Source organism: Megalobrama amblycephala, linkage group LG3 (genome assembly GCF_018812025.1).
Source record: "Megalobrama amblycephala isolate DHTTF-2021 linkage group LG3, ASM1881202v1, whole genome shotgun sequence".
Lineage (NCBI taxonomy): Eukaryota > Metazoa > Chordata > Actinopteri > Cypriniformes > Xenocyprididae > Megalobrama > Megalobrama amblycephala.
The window spans coordinates 15,926,818-15,946,341 of NC_063046.1; the positions used below are offsets into that span (position 1 = coordinate 15,926,818).

At 40.0% G+C, this 19,524-nt stretch overlaps 1 protein-coding gene across 1 annotated transcript in view; it reads left to right on the plus strand.

Moving 5' to 3' along the window:
• The first annotated feature begins 567 nt into the window (after nucleotides 1-567).
• ccdc102a (coiled-coil domain containing 102A) overlaps nucleotides 568-19,524 on the plus strand; it is a 125,132-nt gene continuing 106,175 nt past the window's right edge. The window contains exon 1 of the mRNA XM_048184221.1: nucleotides 568-683. The gene's annotated coding sequence lies outside the window, so the exon portion shown is untranslated. The remainder of the gene's footprint in view (nucleotides 684-19,524) is intronic.

Genomic DNA, 19,524 nt, shown 5'->3' on the forward strand with positions numbered 1-19,524 from the left:
GTACCGATCCAGTGTTTACAAAGTGAACGTGCAACGAATAAGCCAAATGTCCTTTACCAAATAAAAAAAAGTAAAACAACGATATCGAAGGATTTTGAAGTTGGGGGAGAAAATTAGATACGTTTTTCGCCCTACTGCGATATTTCCGCCTACGTCACACGTGACCTTTCAACGAAATGCGTGGCGCATCGCAGAGCAGTGCAGGATGAGCATTTGTGGTTAAAATGTATAAACCCTTTTGAGCCCTTTGAAGCTGCACTGAAAGTGAAATTTGGACCGTCAACCTGTTGAACCCCACTAAAGTCCACTATATGGAGAAAAATACTGGAATGTTTTCCTTAAAATCCTTAATTTCTTTTCGACTGAAGAAAGATGGACATAAAGATCTTGGATGACATGAGGGATGACAACACATTTGGCACTGTGATGCACTTGTGTTGCAAAACCCTGAACACAGGCAGGCAAAAGGCAAACAGTTGTTTCCACACAACGGCACAAAATTATTCACACTTATTTCTAATCATGTGATCGAACCAACTGTACAAAATAAGTCACTTTAGAGTGCACATGTGACAGAGGTGCACTGAATGTTTATATGAAACAATCTGAGAAGGAGACGAGGAAGTGTATTTATAAGAATTGGTAGACGAGGAGGAAGAGAAAGAAGATGCGGACAAAAAAGAGTAAGCTGTAACATGCTTTTTAATTTTTTTTAAACTTTTTGGCTTTTGCAGTTGGACTACTGTACAGTATGCAAGTGCTGAATATACAAACATTCAGTATAGAATATACAGTACAATAATATACTTGCAGTGCATACAGTACACAATTTATTCACCTTACTGTAAGTTATGATTACTATACTTTTAACATAATTGCAAAATTAATTTACTGTGTTACAATATACTTTTTTTCTGTAACTGCATGTTTTGGATGCTGTGTTCCCCATTTTCTGATGTAGTGTCTAATGAAAGATCTGTAGTGTTTATATTTGGATTGGCTGTGTTAATGCATTATTTGATTTTGATCACAGATAAAATAGTTTTGAGGCAATTGTTTGATTTTGAAAGAAGAGTCAGATGGTCTCTAAATGTAGTTTGAAGATTTGGTTTTGTGTTTAAAGTGTTTGTTGACCCAAAAATGAAAATTCTGTCATTTATTACTCACCCTTATGTCGTTCAACACCTGTAAGACCTTCGATCATCTTCGGAACACAAATTAAGATTTTTTTTGTTTAAATTCAATATGACTTAAATTCAATAGACAACTATTTAACCACGACTTTCAGGGTTCAGAAAGGTACTAAAGACACAGTTGATGTGGTTTAACCTTAATGTTAGGCCAGGTTAACACCGCACGCATCAGCAGAGCGTTAGCAGCGCGTATTTTTTTGGCGCCTATGTTAACCAACGGATGCATTCACACAGGCAGCAGGAGCAGCGCGTAAGCGTAAAGCAGGAGCGTCGCGTAGCAGCAGTGAAGCAGGGGTTTCTGCGCCGAGTCTATTTTTGCTGTGCTGCTGACGCTCAATTAAAGTGAAAGCACACTTTTGATGGAAAAAATAAATATAATTTCACACACAGTGTTCAAAATGCACAGAATACGCATGTCTAATGTGTTTTAACAAGAATTTGAGTATGACAGAAAAGATAATTAAGAACCAAAAATAATTATAGAAGACACCCATATAAACTTGTTTTTAATTATTCAGTTTGGGTTAAAGTATGGTGTAGGCCTATTATAAAAAAACTAAAGTAAACCATGCAGCCAGAAAATATGATATATAAAAATAATTTTAGTTATTACACAGAGAAATATATATAGGCTGCAGCATACCCAAATCAAACCCGAGTTTGCTGGCTTTTTTCGCCGAGTTTGCAGTCTTGTAAACATGTGCACGCGGCAGTTGATGTAAAACACAAAGCTCACCTCATTCGTGTGCAGCAATGCATGACACAAGGCTTTTATTTATTTATTTTTATTTATTTATTACATTTATATGAGAATGTTGTACACCTCCCCATGTTAACAAACTTTCAAGACTCTCAAGTTTATAAATGACCAACTTATAAAAACAAATTTACAGCTGTCTTGTAAAGAAATGCTCACTTTATAGGCAGCTTCGAGCCGCTGCTGTGACGCTGTACAAACGCTTGCAGTGTGAATACTCGCCTGTCTCTGCAGCTGCAGTGATGGTGTAGTTACGCTCACGCGCTGCTCACGCTTGCAGTGTGAAACAGGCGTTATGAAGCGACTAGAATACTATTTGTGCGAAAAAACAGAAATAACAACTTTATTCAATAATCTCTTCTCTTCTGTGTCATCCTCATACGCTGTTTACGTTCAGCGCTTCCAGGTTCTTTGCAGAACGCCGAGTCATTATTGGCCGGATCACACGCATGCGTCATGCTGCTCACATCAACAGCCAATACTGAGCTGCTGTTCTGATATATAACCTAGAAGCGCTGGACGTAAACAGTGTACGAGAATGACACAGAAGAGAAGATGTTGAATAAAGTATTTTTTTGTTTTTTTTGTTTTTGAGCTCAAGTAGTATTCTCGCCGCTTCATAATATTACAGTTTTTTCAACTACTTACACACAAAATCCTTACTTGTCACATAATTTCTGGAACCTGACACTCAAACACCAGAACCACACACCAAATCTGCAAAAACATACACTAATTCTCAGCCTTGACTTGGTTTAACAATTTCATAAAACACTTTTTGCAAAACACAACACACAATTGAGAGAAATAGAATATTATGGCAAAGGTGTTTGCAACGTAAGACAAATGTTTGCTTTTGAGATGTGTTTGTGGTATTTTGAATGCAGTGCTTCATTTTGCAAAAGACGTGAGGCATTTTGCGATTTGTGTGCGCAATTGTTGGATTTGTGTGTAAAGTTTTGGAAAAAAGAGGCAAAGTTTTGAAAATGTGTGTAAGCCTTACAGTGAAAAAAACTGTAAGGCTGAACCACTGCAGTCACGTCGACTGTATTACAGTTTTTTCAAATTGCTTACACACTAAAAGTGTTACTTGAGGCCCACTCAGTGAAATCATTCACTCATGCACCGAATCTTCAGACCAAGTTTGCAAAACTACAAGCACACGTGCTTTACACTCAGTTTGCAACTGTAAAACAAACTTTTTGCAAAGGTTTAAACACAGTTCTCTGTATTACACACCACTCAAAACTAACTCATCACACATCACTCATTTGGGAAACGCTGCCATTTAAATACCACAATCATTTCCCAATTACCTACACACAACCATCATGTGTGAAAAGTCTTTTACATAAATTGATTACTTAGAAATCAAAACTCAGTGTATCTTATGGGGTCTGTACAAGCCATAATTCATTCTGGCACTCTTACACACTTACATTCTACTTTCACATGCATACATGTCTACTCTCATTCGCACATACATTCTCCTTTCACATGCATACGTCTTCTCTCATTCACACCTACATTCTCCTTTCACATACATGTGAATATTTTGGGTTGTTTTTAGCCCAAGGGCTGGGTAAACATAGGACAGAACACAGGTTGGGCTAATTTTACTAAGCAAATTGAGTTGTATATTTACCCAGCATAAAGGGTTGATTTTATTAATTATTTTTTTCTGATATAGCTTATCTAGTACTTACAGATTAAATAATCTAAACCAGTGGTTCCCAATCTTTTTAGCCTCAAGTACCCCCACAACTCCATCCATAAGGCTCAAGTACACCTTTATCGACACTAAACCAAAGTAAACGCAGCGTTTATATTTTAATGCAGTTGTCACAATTACCTAATTTAACAATGAACCAGTTTTATTGATTACAATTCAGACTTGAAGATATTGGGAACATTTGAATAAGAAGCACAATGTAGTTGTAAATGTAATTGGACATTCCAGCATTTCAAATGCTATTTTGAATATGATGACAAAAAAAACATTATTTATTCATCCTTCAGAGATTGTCCCCATTTATAAAACTGAAAGTTTCATGATGTAGGAAATCCAACATTTGATGGAAAACAAACACTTGACATGAAAAATACCACTATAACCAGTAGATGGCAGCAGATAAGCACTTGTTGGCTTCTATTAGCCATTTCCACTCTCCAAGTTTAGCACTTTATGTATAAAGTAGGAAAAATCACAAAGTCTTTCAAATAAATCTTTAAATTACAATGTGTCTATGCTTTTTATGAGAGGAAAGAAACTTATTCAGTGTTTTGAGGGATATTGAGCTGAGTCTAACTTAAACACCTCTGATTGGCCATCATTTTCAACAGTAATGCCTGTACTTGGCTACAATACTCAATGCTGCAAAATCATGTTATAAATAGACACATTTGCAGCGATTAATGTGCCAGGTTGGGGTGAAGCTGGGGCGACTGACTGCACCCTTAGCAAGCCTATTAGGCTTAAGCGACAGCCCTGAGCAAATCTAAATCTTTTGCCTACCCCCGGATAGGAATCACTGATCTAATCATTTGTAAAATACTCTACACAACCACTGGTTTATGACAACTTTATTTTCGATACAGTTCTTAATACAGCTTATTTTATATAGTTTTTACCATGCCTAAAAATACTGCCTACATTTAAAATCGTTTAACAAACATTTTAAAAGTAAAAATGATACATTTGTACATATCAGTATATTTTTCAAAACCATTCTGACTCCCTGGCATTGACACACAACACCAATGACACACGCTGTTCCACTATAGGCTCATGCTGTTGTAACCCCTCCGACCCAGGTCCTTCTCACCCCGCAACTACTAGCTGGCCTCCGTTACACTGTATCTTGTTCTAAGCATTTTTTCCCCATTTCTACTTCTGTTTTTACATATTCTAGCTTTCTGTTTCTTTTCTATTACCCTCATCCTGCTGTGGTAAGTCAGGAGGTCTTTGCGTGCCATTGTGGTGTCTGCTCAGCAGCAGCGACTGCATCATGTCAGCATTTTGATGGTCTATGGTCATCAGTTGGTTACCCTGTCAACTGACAGATGGGTTAACCAACATCTACAGATGGATACACTCACCCCTGCATTATTAAAATTCATTCAAAGACAGAATCAGCTGCTCTCGCCTTGTGATTGCAACTGGGAATTGGTCATTCCACTGTCACCATGGTTATTTGATTGACTAGTCACATGCTGTTTAAATCTGGTCCCAAGGGGGGCTGTTGTCATTTCTGGGACTGCCAGTGTTGTAAGTGGTGAATTATTCTGGTTTATTAATAGCTTAGAGTGAAAGGTTGCCAGGGTTGCCTTAATCTGATTTTACTACAGCATGTTCACTGCATCAAACAAATAAAAACATTATATATTTGACTGCATACATATCAGCTAATTTATATTGACAACATAGAACTGAAGTAGAGCCACACTTGGAATTCTAATCTGAAATTTCTTAAGACATTGATAGCTTCAAATGTCCTGCAGCTTTAAGGATTATGCTACTATCAAATTTCTAGTTCTATCCCACCCATGTAAACTGTGTTTACTGGAGCAGTTTACATGCTTAACAGGAAGGAAGGAAATGCCACTGAACAGATAGCAGATACATTAGTCAAAATGTGATTTGGATAAACCATAAATGAAAACATTCCTGTCCACCTCCCTTGAGCACACAGAGAAAGACATAATATCCTGATATGCCAGTGCAGGTCGGATTTGTTACATGCTTCACTACCTAGAGCCACTAGAGGTCACTATCACCAGCCTGTTTCAACAGCTCTCAGTAATTTTAGTTTATTAATTTCAACATTTATGTTCATATAATTTATTTCATCCGTGCTGCTATATGTATCAAATTATAAGGTGGTACCAAAGCATAGTGAGCAGGCTAGACATTTCCATTACAGTTTTTCTCGATTGCTAATACATATGATTCAGTTGGCACAATTTCCTAAACCATTCATTCAGATCTCAAAACAAAGATTAATTTCTCAAAACTTTTAACACATTCCATCTGTTTTCAAACACATACTATTTTCTTAATGATTTAACTCTACACAAAATGCCAGGTTTAACCATGATCTCATTCATAAAAAACACATAATATATAATTAACTCAAGTGTCACAATGTGAACTAAATAGCACACATTTATCCAAGGGTAAAAAATAAGTAGCAAAACTGATGACAGCAACTGGCATCTCAGGATAATATAAATAGTAGCACAGGTGATTGTGATTTAGAAAATGCATCCTAACACTGGAGAGAGAGAGATCATCTACAGATGATTTATGCTACTTACTCATAAGTAGTCTGTGGGGGATGGGGGGGGGATGTAACCCCCCCCCCCCCCCCCAATATTCAAATCCATCAGTTACAACCCCCCCAATATTTCAACATGAAAACCACAGTAGATCTATACTAACATATGTATAATTCATTTATTTTGTAACAATAATTTTGTTTCTAATCGAATATGAGTTTGTCATAATAAATTAGTCAAAAAAGTACCCCCCTTCCATTGAACCGATTGGTAACGCCCAACCAATGAGCACTTTCAAGCACTTTCACCAAAACAACGCGAGTGGAGCTCTAATGTTTGAATGGAGAGCACGGATAGCACCAAAAAATGAAGAGAACCGTTGTCCAGCCGACTATATAAAACTTCTGTTCAAAGAGGGATGTTAAAAAGAATAAAGCATGTACTGAGAAGGAGGTATGAAAACATTGTAATAGCTAGGTACACTCCACATATATTTTAGCTAGCTAATCCATTGCAATTTAGCCATAACTATCAGTGTAACTGTAACCAGTTACCAAAACAGCTGTCTGTTTTGTTACTTAATTTTTCAATAGCGTCTTATCAATGACAAAAGTATTCACATCGGTGTTTGTTTTCTTCCTTAATTAATCTGACTTTTGAACGAATTGGCTTGAATGAACGATTTAAGTAGCTCACTCATTAAAACGTCGAATCGCTGCCACCTACTGGCGGTTTCAATATTTAACATAATTTCTTTCTATTTAGAATCACTCCCTTATGTTAGAATTTGATGAATGGTTATAGATAAATGCCATAAAGTTATGACAGATAGATAGGCTACTTTAGATCAGGGAAATTTCACTATTACGGTTAACTGTAGCACATGTTCTACACTTTTACAGTCTATGGTTCTACACCCTCGAACCCACATGCAATGTATTTTTTGCAGAACAGAGAAATAACCAACAAACTATTTTGTCAGAAGACCAGGAAACTGCTATAGTCAGGGGTGCGCATGTGCGGTAAAAAAATAAACGATGTGCACCAGAAAACATAGAGGGAAGCGTTTTGAGTACCAACATTTTTGAGGACCGGTTCACAGGGACACGTTCACTTAATGGAGTAGGATTTTTCTCCATCTCTGGTAAGATAGTAATCATGATGATAAGTGTGTTCTTTAATTATTAGGTGTGCAACGGATCGCAGTTAATCCGTGATCCGTACGGATAAGGCCCAACGGTTCGGCACGCATGTGATTCGCAGATTAACTACTAAATTTAACCATCATAGAGTGAAAGGGTTAGTTCACCCAAAAATTAAAATAATGTCATTTATTACTCACCCTAATGCCGTTCCACACCCTTAAGACCTTCGTTAATCTTCGGAACACAAATTAAGATTTTTTTGTTGATGGCTCCGTGAGGCCTGCATAGCCAGCAATGACATTTCCTCTCTCAAGATCCATTAATGTACTAAAAACTTATTTAAATCAGTTCATGTGAGTACAGTGGTTCAATAATAATATCATAAAGTGACAAGAATATTTTTTGTGCACAAAAAATAAACTAAATAACGGCTTATATAGTGATGGCCGATTTCAAAACACTGCTTCATGAAGCTTCGGAGCTTTATGAATGTTTTGTCGAATCAGTGGTTCGGAGCGCCAAAGTCATATGATATCAGCAGCAGTTTGTCGGTTTGACACGCGATCCGAATCATGATTCAGCACAAAAGATTCATAAACGCTCCGAAGCTTCCTGAAGCAGTGTTTTGAAATCAGCCATCAATATATGTCTTTTTTTTTTTTTTTGGCGCACCAAAAATATTCTCGTCGCTTTATAATATCAATATCGAACCACTGTACTCACATGAACTGATTTAAATATGTTTTTAGCACATAAATGGATCTTGAGAGAGGAAATGTCATTGCTGGCTATGCAGGCCTTACGGAGCCATCGGATTTCAACAAAAATATCTTAATTTGTGTTCCGAAGATTAACGAAGGTCTTAAGGGTGTGGAACGGCATGAGTGTGAGTAATAAATGACATTATTTTCATTTTTGGGTGAACTAACCCTTTAAAGTTTATCATTTGGACGTGTTTTGTCTAGCCAATTAACACATTCGAATGATTTTAAAAGCAGAAGAAGAGGCAAAAATTGGGACTCGCAAAATGTTATCTATGCGCACGCAGAGCGAGAGAGACAGACAGCACTCGAACACCGAATTAATTCCTCTTTCGCGTTTACTTGCGTTTGAACGGACACATACACACAAAATTATGTGAAAATACCTGTCTCGGCATATTCTCTCGGTTATGTCATAAGTGAACAGTTGAGAAAGAAACTGGATGTGTGTCAGTTATTCTGTCCGTGCTTTCCTTCTTAAAGTGACAGCATCCTTTGCTGTTGTCTGTGTCATTAATGTTAGTAAAAAAAAAAAAATCATTATCATCATCTACCAGTCAGGAGGAAAGTGATGAAGACAGCTTTTAGGATAATTGTGTCACGTAAAGTGTGAGTACCAAGCAACATCTCCAGACCAAGAAAGTTATGTGCACTTATTTATTTTAAGTGATTTATTTTACTCTAATGTATTTGAGAGTATACTGTATTGTGTTGCATACCAAGACAGTTGAACATTTCTTTTCTAGTGCTTTTCATCTAGCCTACTGTAAGATCACTTTACAGTAGTGTAATGAAAATTAATTTTCCCTAAAGCTCATTGTTGTATTTTACTGTATCTGCACTCTTTCATTTATGTTGTATACTGTAATAGACAATGAGCTGCAAAATAATTCCTGAATCCCAATAAGAGGTTTTTGTTACAGTGTTTTGAATTGATCTCTCTACTGAGCAGAAAAGTAGTCTATGCAGTGTTTCTCATACATTAACTAGACTGTGCCGGCCCGCCACAGTCTCAAAATTAAACGGAAATAAGGCCCATTGTGATATTTAAATAACCAATTGATAATTACGCTCTTTTATACGGCAAAAATGGGAGTCATAGAGCAAAAGAAATAGACTAGCACCAATTAAGTTTTTGTGCACTATATTCGAAGTCATCTGAAGCCATTCCATAGCTTCATGTGAGGGACAGAAGAATATGTAACGTTACATCTTTAAATTTAAGTTCACAGAAACTCAATCATTCTCTGTTCAACACGGTAAAACTCTCCAATATGATATATTCCCATTAAAGGGATGTGGATTTGCATAAAATGGCTTTATCTTGCTGGAGTTATTGCTGTTTCTGAATAAATAAATTACTATTAGAGCACAAAATTGTTTATAAGAGAACAAATTTCTTCATTGATCTAGTCACTTAAATTTTGCTCTCAGAATGCACCAGATTTATGCATTTAAAATGTACAAATTTATGGGGGTAAATTGATGCCAAAACCATTGAAAATGGACAGACTAAAATTCACAAATAGATATTACAACTTGTAAACACAAAACACAATCTACAAATAGATAAAAAATCCGCAAACACAGTCCTCATGATCCGCAAATGTAAAACAAGATCTACAAATAGATACAAAGTCCTCAAACAAACTCTTTGTGATCCACAAATATAAAGCATGATCTACAAAAAGATTAAAAATCCACAAATAAACACATCCTGATTCACAAATAGAAATCAGTGACTTGTACTTGAAAACCAGAATTTGAATGAATGTAAAGTGACTTGTTTGCAGGTGAAGATCATGTTCTGTTTGTAGATTGTGTCACATTTGTTTTCATAATTCTGACACTATTGTTTTGCTGTTGTGACAAAATAATGCCATAATCATTGAAAATGAAGAGACTATGAGTGAAAAATGCATGTTAGGAAGAGGTAGGAATGACTATGTTAACTGGTTGTAAGTTGCATTCACTACAGGACGTCAGTCACGACTCAGGGAGACAGAATCTGGTTGATGTAGATTTACTGGAGTAATTAGGATTCAGATTTAGCATCAGCACGGTATGGCATACAGGGATTCCAAACTACACAATATGTGTTATCTGTATACAGGTGTGAAGGTGTGTTTATGTCGTCATTGACGCACACCAACTAGAAACAGATGATAACAGTTCAAATCTGATCAAAGATACTGGCAATTTTCTCCTAACGTCACCGGAGTTCTGGCTGATGCAACACTTGCACTGAACTTGAGTTAAGGGTAGGCTGCCACCTATTGGACGTAATAGGTAATACTTTCCATTTAACTATATACATGCTTGACTGATTGAGGGCCTTTTGTACAGCCGCCCCCAAATTTAGGCACTAAATTTGTCCCTAATAAATGGCCCGCAATTATGAGGTATCCACGTCATCAGGGATGGCAGGAAGTACAATCATCCTTGAAACTGGTCTTGTATAGGTTCTTCCTTTGAGTAGCACTTCTGCCGTTCTGATATGCCCATCTGCACTTGGCATGACCTTGGAGACCTTTCCGATCAGCCACATAGCTCTCGGCAATTGGGGATCTACTAGCATAACAACGTCCCCAACTGCAATGTCCTTTTCATCTTTCTGCCATTTAGATCGTGTCTGCAGGTTTGGTAAGTAGTACTTTATGAATGCAGACCAGAATAAGTCAGTGAGGATCTGACTATGGCGCCAACGTTTGTGACTGATCATTTCACTTTTAGGATATACAACCTGTGGGAGAGAGCCGTCGAGCCGCCCCATGAGAAGGTGATTCGGGGTAACAGGATCAATATCTGAGACATCAGAGGATAGGTATCCAAGAGGCTTGGAGTTCAGTATTCCCTCTACTTCAGTTAACACTGTCCTGAGGACCTCCTCCGTAACAGATTGGGCACCAACAGAAGCATACAGAGCTGATTTAACAGATCGTATCTCACGTTCCCATGCTCCTCCGAAATGAGGAGCTCCAGGTGGGTTGAAATGAAAGTGAACTTTCTGCCTTGCCAGCTGTTGTTGTAACTCAGGTGACATATTTCTGAAGGCCTCATGCAACTCTCTCTTCCCACCTTTAAAATTAGTCCCTTGATCCGACCAAAGCTCGAAGGGAGTTCCTCTACGTGCCACAAACCTCCTAAATGCCATGAGGAAGGAATCGGTGTCAATGCTTGATAGGATGTCAAGGTGGACACATCTGCTTGTCAGACACTTCCATATTATTCCCCATCTTTTCTCCACTCTCCGACCAATTTTTATTGAGAATGGCCCGAAACAATCCATTCCTGTGGAGTAAAATGCAGGCTTAAATAGCTGAAGTCGAGCCACAGGCAAATCTGACATTTGTGGGACTTCTGGTTTAGCTCTCCATTTCCGACATTCAGTGCATCGAAATTGGTGACTGCGGATGGCCTCTCTGCCACGCAGAATCCTAAACTTCCTTCTTATTTCAGCCAGGACTCTCTCTGGGCCTGGATGTTTCAACTGATGATCATAGTCTTGAATGATAAGCTTGGTAAGTGCATGACTGGGGTCAAGGACAATTGGGTGTTTAGCTGCTATGTCAAGTGCTTCGGCTCGTCGAAGTCTTCCTCCCACTCGAATAATACCTGTTTCTTTGTCCATCTCCGGACTCAGGGTGAGCAGTTTGCTGTTAGAAGGGAGAGGTTTACCTTGTTTCAGACATTGGAAATCATCAAAGAAACTATCTAGTTGACATACTCTCCACTGGAGTATTTCGGCTTGTAGAAAATCTCCAGCTGTTAGTGGCTCTCCACTTGCCGCCCCGTGAACCCATCGTGCAGTAGCTTCCAGTAATTCTCTGTAGGTTGCAAACTGGCTGGCATTAGGAATTTCTGAGTTGGAGGTGACTACATTTAAGGCACAGAACATTGACTTGCGTAACTCTGAGTCATCTCCCAGAGAGCTGTCCACAGGACTTTTGGGCCAGTGATCAGAGTGTGTTAAAAGGAAGGGAGGTCCATTGGTCCATCTGTTTGGGGTGGCTAGATCCTCAAGAGATTTTCCCTTTGTTAGGTCATCAGCAGGATTCTGAGCAGAGTCCACGTACCTCCAATCCTGTGGATTTGTTGTTTCTTGTATCTCTGCGATCCTGGTGCCAACAAAGACTTTGAACCGGCAGGAATCTGACTGCAACCAGTTCAGCACTGTGGTGGAATCAGACCACAAGGTAGTCCTGCGATACTCAATTGTAAGTTCTTTCCTTAGCAACTCTGCTAATTGAGCTCCACAGAGTGCGGCACAGAGTTCAAGTCTGGGAACTGACAATTGTTTCTTGGGCGCAACTCTGGAGCGCGCAAGTAGGAATGATAACTGTACCTTGCCTTGACCATTCTCCGATCTGAGGTACGAAACTGCACCGTAGGCCTTCTCTGATGCGTCGCAGAACACATGTATTTCTCTTACTACAGAGTCATTATCCATGTCTGGATCCACATAGCACCTGGGAAAGGTAATGGAGGAAAGAGATTTAAGTTCATCCTCCCACTGCAGCCAGCTCTGCAAAAGTTCATCTAGGAGTAGAGGATCGTCCCATTCTCTCGGCTTAGCCCACAGTTTCTGGATTAAGATTTTCGCTCTGGTTGTATAAGGTAGGATGAAGCCCAATGGGTCATACTGACTGGCAAGGATCCGATATAAATTACGCATGGTGGGTGGTCCATACTCTAAGGGGCGGTGCTTGTACCTAAGAGTGTCGGTAGGGCAGTGCCAGTGCAGACCCAGAGTGGATTCAGGAACTTCTGTTTCCCTTTGTGACAACCACAGTTCGGTACTGGTAGACTGAGCTTCCTTGGGCAGATGGCTTACTACACTAGGTTGATTTGAAGCCCATTGTTGGATGTTGAATCCTCCACTAGCCAGTAGTGCTCTGAGACGGTCAATCAGCCCTCTGGCCTCGTCTGTTGTGTTCAGACTCTGGAGACAGTTGTCAACATAGAAGCTCCTCTGAATTGTGAATCGCAGGATATCATCCATCTCTGTGTTGTCAAGAACATGCTTGTGCAGCGCAAAGGAAGCGCAGCAAGGGCTGCAAGTAGTGCCAAATGGAAGCACCTGCCATTCATAGATGTCCGCTTCTCTATCTCGTTCCATATCTCTCCAGAGAAATCACAGGATAGGTCTGTCTTGTTCCAGAAGTCGAACTTGATGGAACATTCCTTTTACATCCCCACTCACTGCTACAGAATGCTCTCTAAATCTCAGCAGGACTCCCAGAAGTGATGGACCTAGTACTGGGCCAGGTAGTAGGGATTCGTTCAGGTTCATTCCCTTGTACTGGAACGAGCAGTTGAAGACCAGTCGATTTTTGTCATTGTGTGTGACCATATCATGTGATATGAACCACCTCTCATGACTCTGTGGTGTTTTGTCTGGGTCGAGTTTGGCCACATAACCTTCTTCCACCAATTTCTTGATTTCCGCAGAATAGGTTGCTGCTCGTTCTGGGTCTTTCAAGAGATGCCGTTCAGTTCTCCGAAGGTGTGGCATTAGTGCTTCTTGGGGAGCATTAAGACAAGCAGTGCTGGATTTACGTAACAATGGGGTAGCATACCTCTGGATGCCGTTTATGTCAACTCTCACTGTTCCTTTGTTCAGGATTTCAAGGGCCGCTTGATCTTCTCTGGAGCGGGTGACCAGTTTCTCATTGCGGTAGGGAAGAATGTCCAGTTCCCATAACTTTGTGATATTTTTCATCAGCTCTGTTTGATTGGATGTCAGTGAGGTGAAAAGGACCTGCTGAGGATGAAGAGGATTCAGAAGGAGCTTCGCTGGACCCTGTAGTGTCCAACCCAGTCTCGTTTTAATGGCAGCTGGCCCGCCAGGGGGTCCCAGACGAACTGGCTCGATTGGGGTGATTAGATGAGGCTGGTCAGCACCAATTAGCAGGAGTGGGTGAATCTTTTCAAAGGACTGGATAGGAAGGCCTTTCAGGTGTTTGTACTTGCTTATGAGTGCTTCCATAGGGTAGGATTGTTGAGCTAATCCCAGGTGGTCGGCTGTAAAGGCTTGCTTGATATGGTATGTCTTATGTGGTTGTGCCACTGGGGAGATGCTGAATGAAACCTTTGAGCCTTGCAGACATGACACCTTCTGATGAATGGTTCTAATGGATAGTTCTTCCTCTTCACCTTTCAGATTCAGTTTCTGGGCTGCGGCAAATAACAGGATGGTGCGTTCAGATCCGTCGTCAAGGACAGCATACGTGTCCAAGGTACGGTTCTTACATCTCAGCAGAACTCTGACTACTTTCAGCAGGACCCGGTTATCTGTTCCAGGCTTGTCCAGATATAAGGTTTCTGCAATGGATCCTGAAGCTGGGGCAGTATCTTTGGTTGACTTGTAATTGATGTCATGAAGTATAAGCAAATGTTTACCTTTACACTTGTTGCAGGGTTTCTTCAGATTACACTGTGCAGACAAATGTGACCTTCCACACTTCCAACAGCGCTTGTTTGTCTGAATCCAGTGTTTCACTTGTTCAGTCGTGAGCTGCTGAAAGTTGACACACTGACTAAGGAAATGGTCTGTATTCTCACAGTAGGGACAATAGGCTTTACTTTTCACCTTGTTGTCTGGTGAAATGGCAGGTTTAACTGGAAAGGAAGTAGTATTTGTGGCTAGGTTGCCTGCTCCATGCAGTACAGTAGCTGGTCTTGGCCTTTGCTCTTTGTGTTTATCCATCCTTTGCTTTGGCCATCCCTTCATCTGAATGTTTCCCACCACATCACTAGTCTGACACCATGATTCAGCTTGCAACCATTTGGAGAACTCTGTAAGTGTAAAGCTTGATGCATGATTGGGCAGTATTTGTCTCCTGAAAGCAGCTCTTAAATCAGGCGGCAACTTGGTCAGCAGGCGAACTACGTGGGAACCGCACCTCAATTCAGCTTCCCCATCTGACCCCAGAGATTTCAGCAGTCCTACCAGGGCTTGAATTTGTAATGCAAACCGTTCGAAGGCTTCAGTGTCTCCTGGACGGACATCTGGTGCATCCATGACTCGAGCAATCTTACTCAATGCAAGTTGATGAGGCTTACCGAATTTATCTGTCAAAGCGGCCATTGTCTCAGTGTAAGGATATGGAGAATGGAGGAAAGAATCTGCAATCAGTCTAGCCTCTTCCAGCTGCAGATGATCTACCAAGATCTGGTACTTGAACAACTCTGATGCGTCCCCAGGTAGCAGATTATGCAGAGCAAGCTTCAGATGTGCAAACTCACTTGGATCTTTATGCACTAAGTAAGGTAAACTGGGCTTAGGACCACAGTATTCTGCAGCTGACTCCTTAAGCTGAATGGAAGGCTGCTCTGACCATGAAGGCTTCGGTCTTTGAACAGGTAGTGGCACTGGATGGTGGTAGCTATCAGTCTTTAATATAGGTGCAGGCTCATAACTGCTCTGGAATCTGTCAGATGGCCCATAAGCTCGGTCAGTAGCATACTGAGGTGGATGTGAATACCATGGTGGGTCAGGGCATTCATAATGGACAGGAGGTGGCTCTTTATAAGGTTGTGGAGGACAGAGTGGTGATCTGCTAGGGGTACTATGCTTTGACGCAACTTCATCTCTCATAAGTTTTAGCTGACCCATCATTTTGTCAATCAGTACCATCATGCCTGAAGCACTCTGTGGCTCAGTCATGGGAGCTCCTTGCTGCTGGGGTGGATAACTTGGAACATTAGCACCACGACTCATGCCACTGGAGGAATAATGTGGAGTCCTAGCTGCTGGTGAATAAGGATCAGGGGAAACCACATATGAAGGAGAAGCATGCAAGTCAAGTGAGGCACTTTTTCCATACAAGGTAGGTGGCGCACTGGCACTTATTTGACACTTGTGTGCGCTGTGAGGGCCTGGCATAATGTTAGCTGTCTGCTCATGGAAGGGAGTAGAAGCTTCTGGTATAGTAGCAGTCCGATACTGGGAGGCTGCGAAGGATTGGGCCCTTGACTCTGGAAGGCAGGGATATGATGTTGACTGAGATGAGGGATTTGAGTCTCTAGGTGGAGTACAGTGTGCCCTTTGTGGTGTACCTCCTCTGTTATCATTGGATTCCTGTTCTCGTCTGTGCTCATACCGTGCTGTGCTTAAAGGTCGAGGATGTTCAATGCGTTGCTGATAACCTCCATAATCCACTTCAAAATCATCAAAGTAGGCAGGATGACGTGTCTGGCGTTTTGGTCGTACAGACTCCGAAACAGCTCCTCTTTGATGCTCATCAACCATACTGTCACTGTAGCAAATCACCTCCGGCTCGAAGGACCACAATGTTAGGAAGAGGTAGGAATGACTATGTTAACTGGTTGTAAGTTGCATTCACTACAGGACGTCAGTCACGACTCAGGGAGACAGAATCTGGTTGATGTAGATTTACTGGAGTAATTAGGATTCAGATTTAGCATCAGCACGGTATGGCATACAGGGATTCCAAACTACACAATATGTGTTATCTGTATACAGGTATGTGAAGGTGTGTTTATAAACAGAAAGAAAGGCTAATTACTAACTGCAATATTATAACAAATAGTACAGCATTATGCTCACATGCTAGGGCATTAAACAATATTAAGATAATATAAAGATAATATAAATTAAAAGTAGGTCAACTTCTCTGTATAAAGAACCAGTTGTATCAATTAAATGATTACAGCATGATAGTGCCTTAATAATCACATAGCGGTCGACAAAAATGTCAAAAATGACTCTTTCACTAACAGTCATCATTAGCTTAGCTTACGGATGAGTCATACTTATTACGATACTATACGGTGAATAAACATCACAAAGTAACAATAATAATAAACTCCACTAATGTCGTCATTGACGCACCCAACTAGAAACAGATGATAACAGTTCAAATCTGATCAAAGATACTGGCATTTTCTCCTAACGCACCGGAGTTCTGGCTGATGCAACACTTGCACTGAACTTGAGTTAAGGGTAGGCTGCCACCTATTGGACGTAATAGGTAATACTTTCCATTTAACTATATACATGCTTGACTGATTGAGGGCCTTTTGTACAATGCATATTACAATTTGTAAACACAAAACAAGATCTACAAATAAATTTAAAATATGCAAATGTAAAACACAATCTGTAAATAGATTCCAAATCTGCAAACAAACTCCTCATGATCCGCAAATGTAAAACAAAATGTACAAATAGATAAAAAATCCACAAACAGACTCTTCATGATTCACAAATAGAAATCAGTGACTTGTACTTGACAACCAGAATTTGAATGAATGCAAAGTGATTTGTCTGCACATGAGGGTCATTTTTTATTTGTAGATTGTGTTGCATTTGTTTTCAGAATTTTGGCACAGCTGTTTCGCTGTTTTTTCCATTAAAAAAATCTACAAATGCCCTCCTCACAATTTGCAAACAAACACGGTCTAACTTGTATTTTCAAACCACTATAAAAAGACATTCGTACACATTCTGTGCAAAGCTCAGCATGCAAGTGTTGAATCTGTGTTTGCAGATCACAGGGCATTCACAGATCCCTCTGCACACGTCTACAGATCCTTTTGGCACTATCTTTCCGCAGAGTGTGTGACTACGATCCACACGTGTAGTCAGCCAATCAGGGGTATTGCTTCAATGTAATGTCACGCCCCCTCAATAAGCCCTTTTCAAAATAAGAGCTGACACTTCTTTGATGTGTGGGCTGGGCTCACTGCCATTTACTGTTGCCGGTGTCACAGCGCTGACAGGCGGACAGAGCCTGGGCAGCGCTGCAGTAGGAGTAAAATCTTTAATACGTGGAAGGGGGGGCAGCCTCGGGACCTGCCACGGTTATATGCGCCTGCCTCGGGACCTGCCACGGTTATGCGCGCCTGCCTCGGGACCTGCCACAGTTATGCGCGCCTGCCTCGGGACCTGCCACGGTCATGCGCGCCTGCCTCGGGACCTGCCACGGTTATACGCGCCTGCCTCGGGACCTGCCACGGATATATGATGCATATATGATATATGCCGATTGATGAATGCGTGCAAACAGTGCAATCCTGCTCTTATGTACCTATTTATCATCTTAACTTAATATTTTATTCGCTTATTTTACAGTCTTTATAAAACATTTCTTTAAATATTTGTGTCATTCAACAACACTGAAACAGCATTAGTTTTTATTTTTATTTATTTATTGTAATATGGGCTCAGACACCTTAAGCAGAGAAAAAAATGTAAAAAAAATATGATTGTAAAAAATGGGCTACACATTGTGGCATTAAGGCAAACTCAAAAGGTTATGCTGTACAAAATAAGTAACTATATTAGTTCTGCAAAGTGACTTTTTAGTCTGTATTATTCAACAAATTTGATAAAGATAACAGGGAAGGGGGCACAGAGAAAAGTCCAGACAGTAGCACAATGTGTGGTGCAGCAACAGGAGGAATCCCTTTGTCATCAAAACCATTCAGGATCAGAATCTGTGGATGCTCTGTAAAATTGAGTATAATTATTTAAGGGTTTAAGGCTAGACTGAATATTAAAATCAGGAAAAGGGAATTTAAAAATGCCATTTTAACACACTTACCCCAAATGTCCCTTTGTGCCTGGAACCTGTGGAAGCCCTCTGTCTTTTTTTAGGATTAATAGGGTTACCTTTGAAAGACCAAGAGAGGACAACCATTTAATTTAATTTGATTGTTCTATATGCACCACCCTTGCATTTTTAAGCAAACAAAATTATCCAAAAATTTACCTCAGGAATAAGTACTTCCAAAATGTAGGATGTATTACTTAATTCTGTCATGTCAATCTGTGTGACTCTTTTAATTCTATCAATGATCCCCTCTGTTGCAATCTTTATCAAATTTGTTGAATAATACAGTCTAAAAAGTCACTTTGCAGAACTAATATAGTTACTTATTTTGTACAGCATAACCTTTTTGAGTTTGCCTTAATGCCACAATGTGTAGCCCATTTTTTACAATCATATTTTTTTTTACATTTTTTTCTCTGCTTAAGGTGTCTGAGCCCATATTACAATAAATAAATAAAAATAAAAACTAATGCTGTTTCAGTGTTGTTGAATGACACAAACATTTAAAGAAATGTTTTATAAAGACTGTAAAAAGTACAGTAGTACTATCTTTTTAAGTACACTAGTACTTAAAAAGATCCTTAAACAATATTTCACAGACCACAATGTGATTTTACCTGTTCAATTTACTCACCTTGGCTGTGACATGTTTTGTTCTGTGCTCTCCTGCATCAGTCCTGGGTGTCTGGTAGCTGTAAACAGTGAGAGATCTTGAGGCAGACGCGACGCTAAGCTGTGGCAGGCGCAACGCGAGTAGGAGCTAAGAGACGCGCTCCATGTGGGCAATAAGAGTGAATAAAATATAAGTTA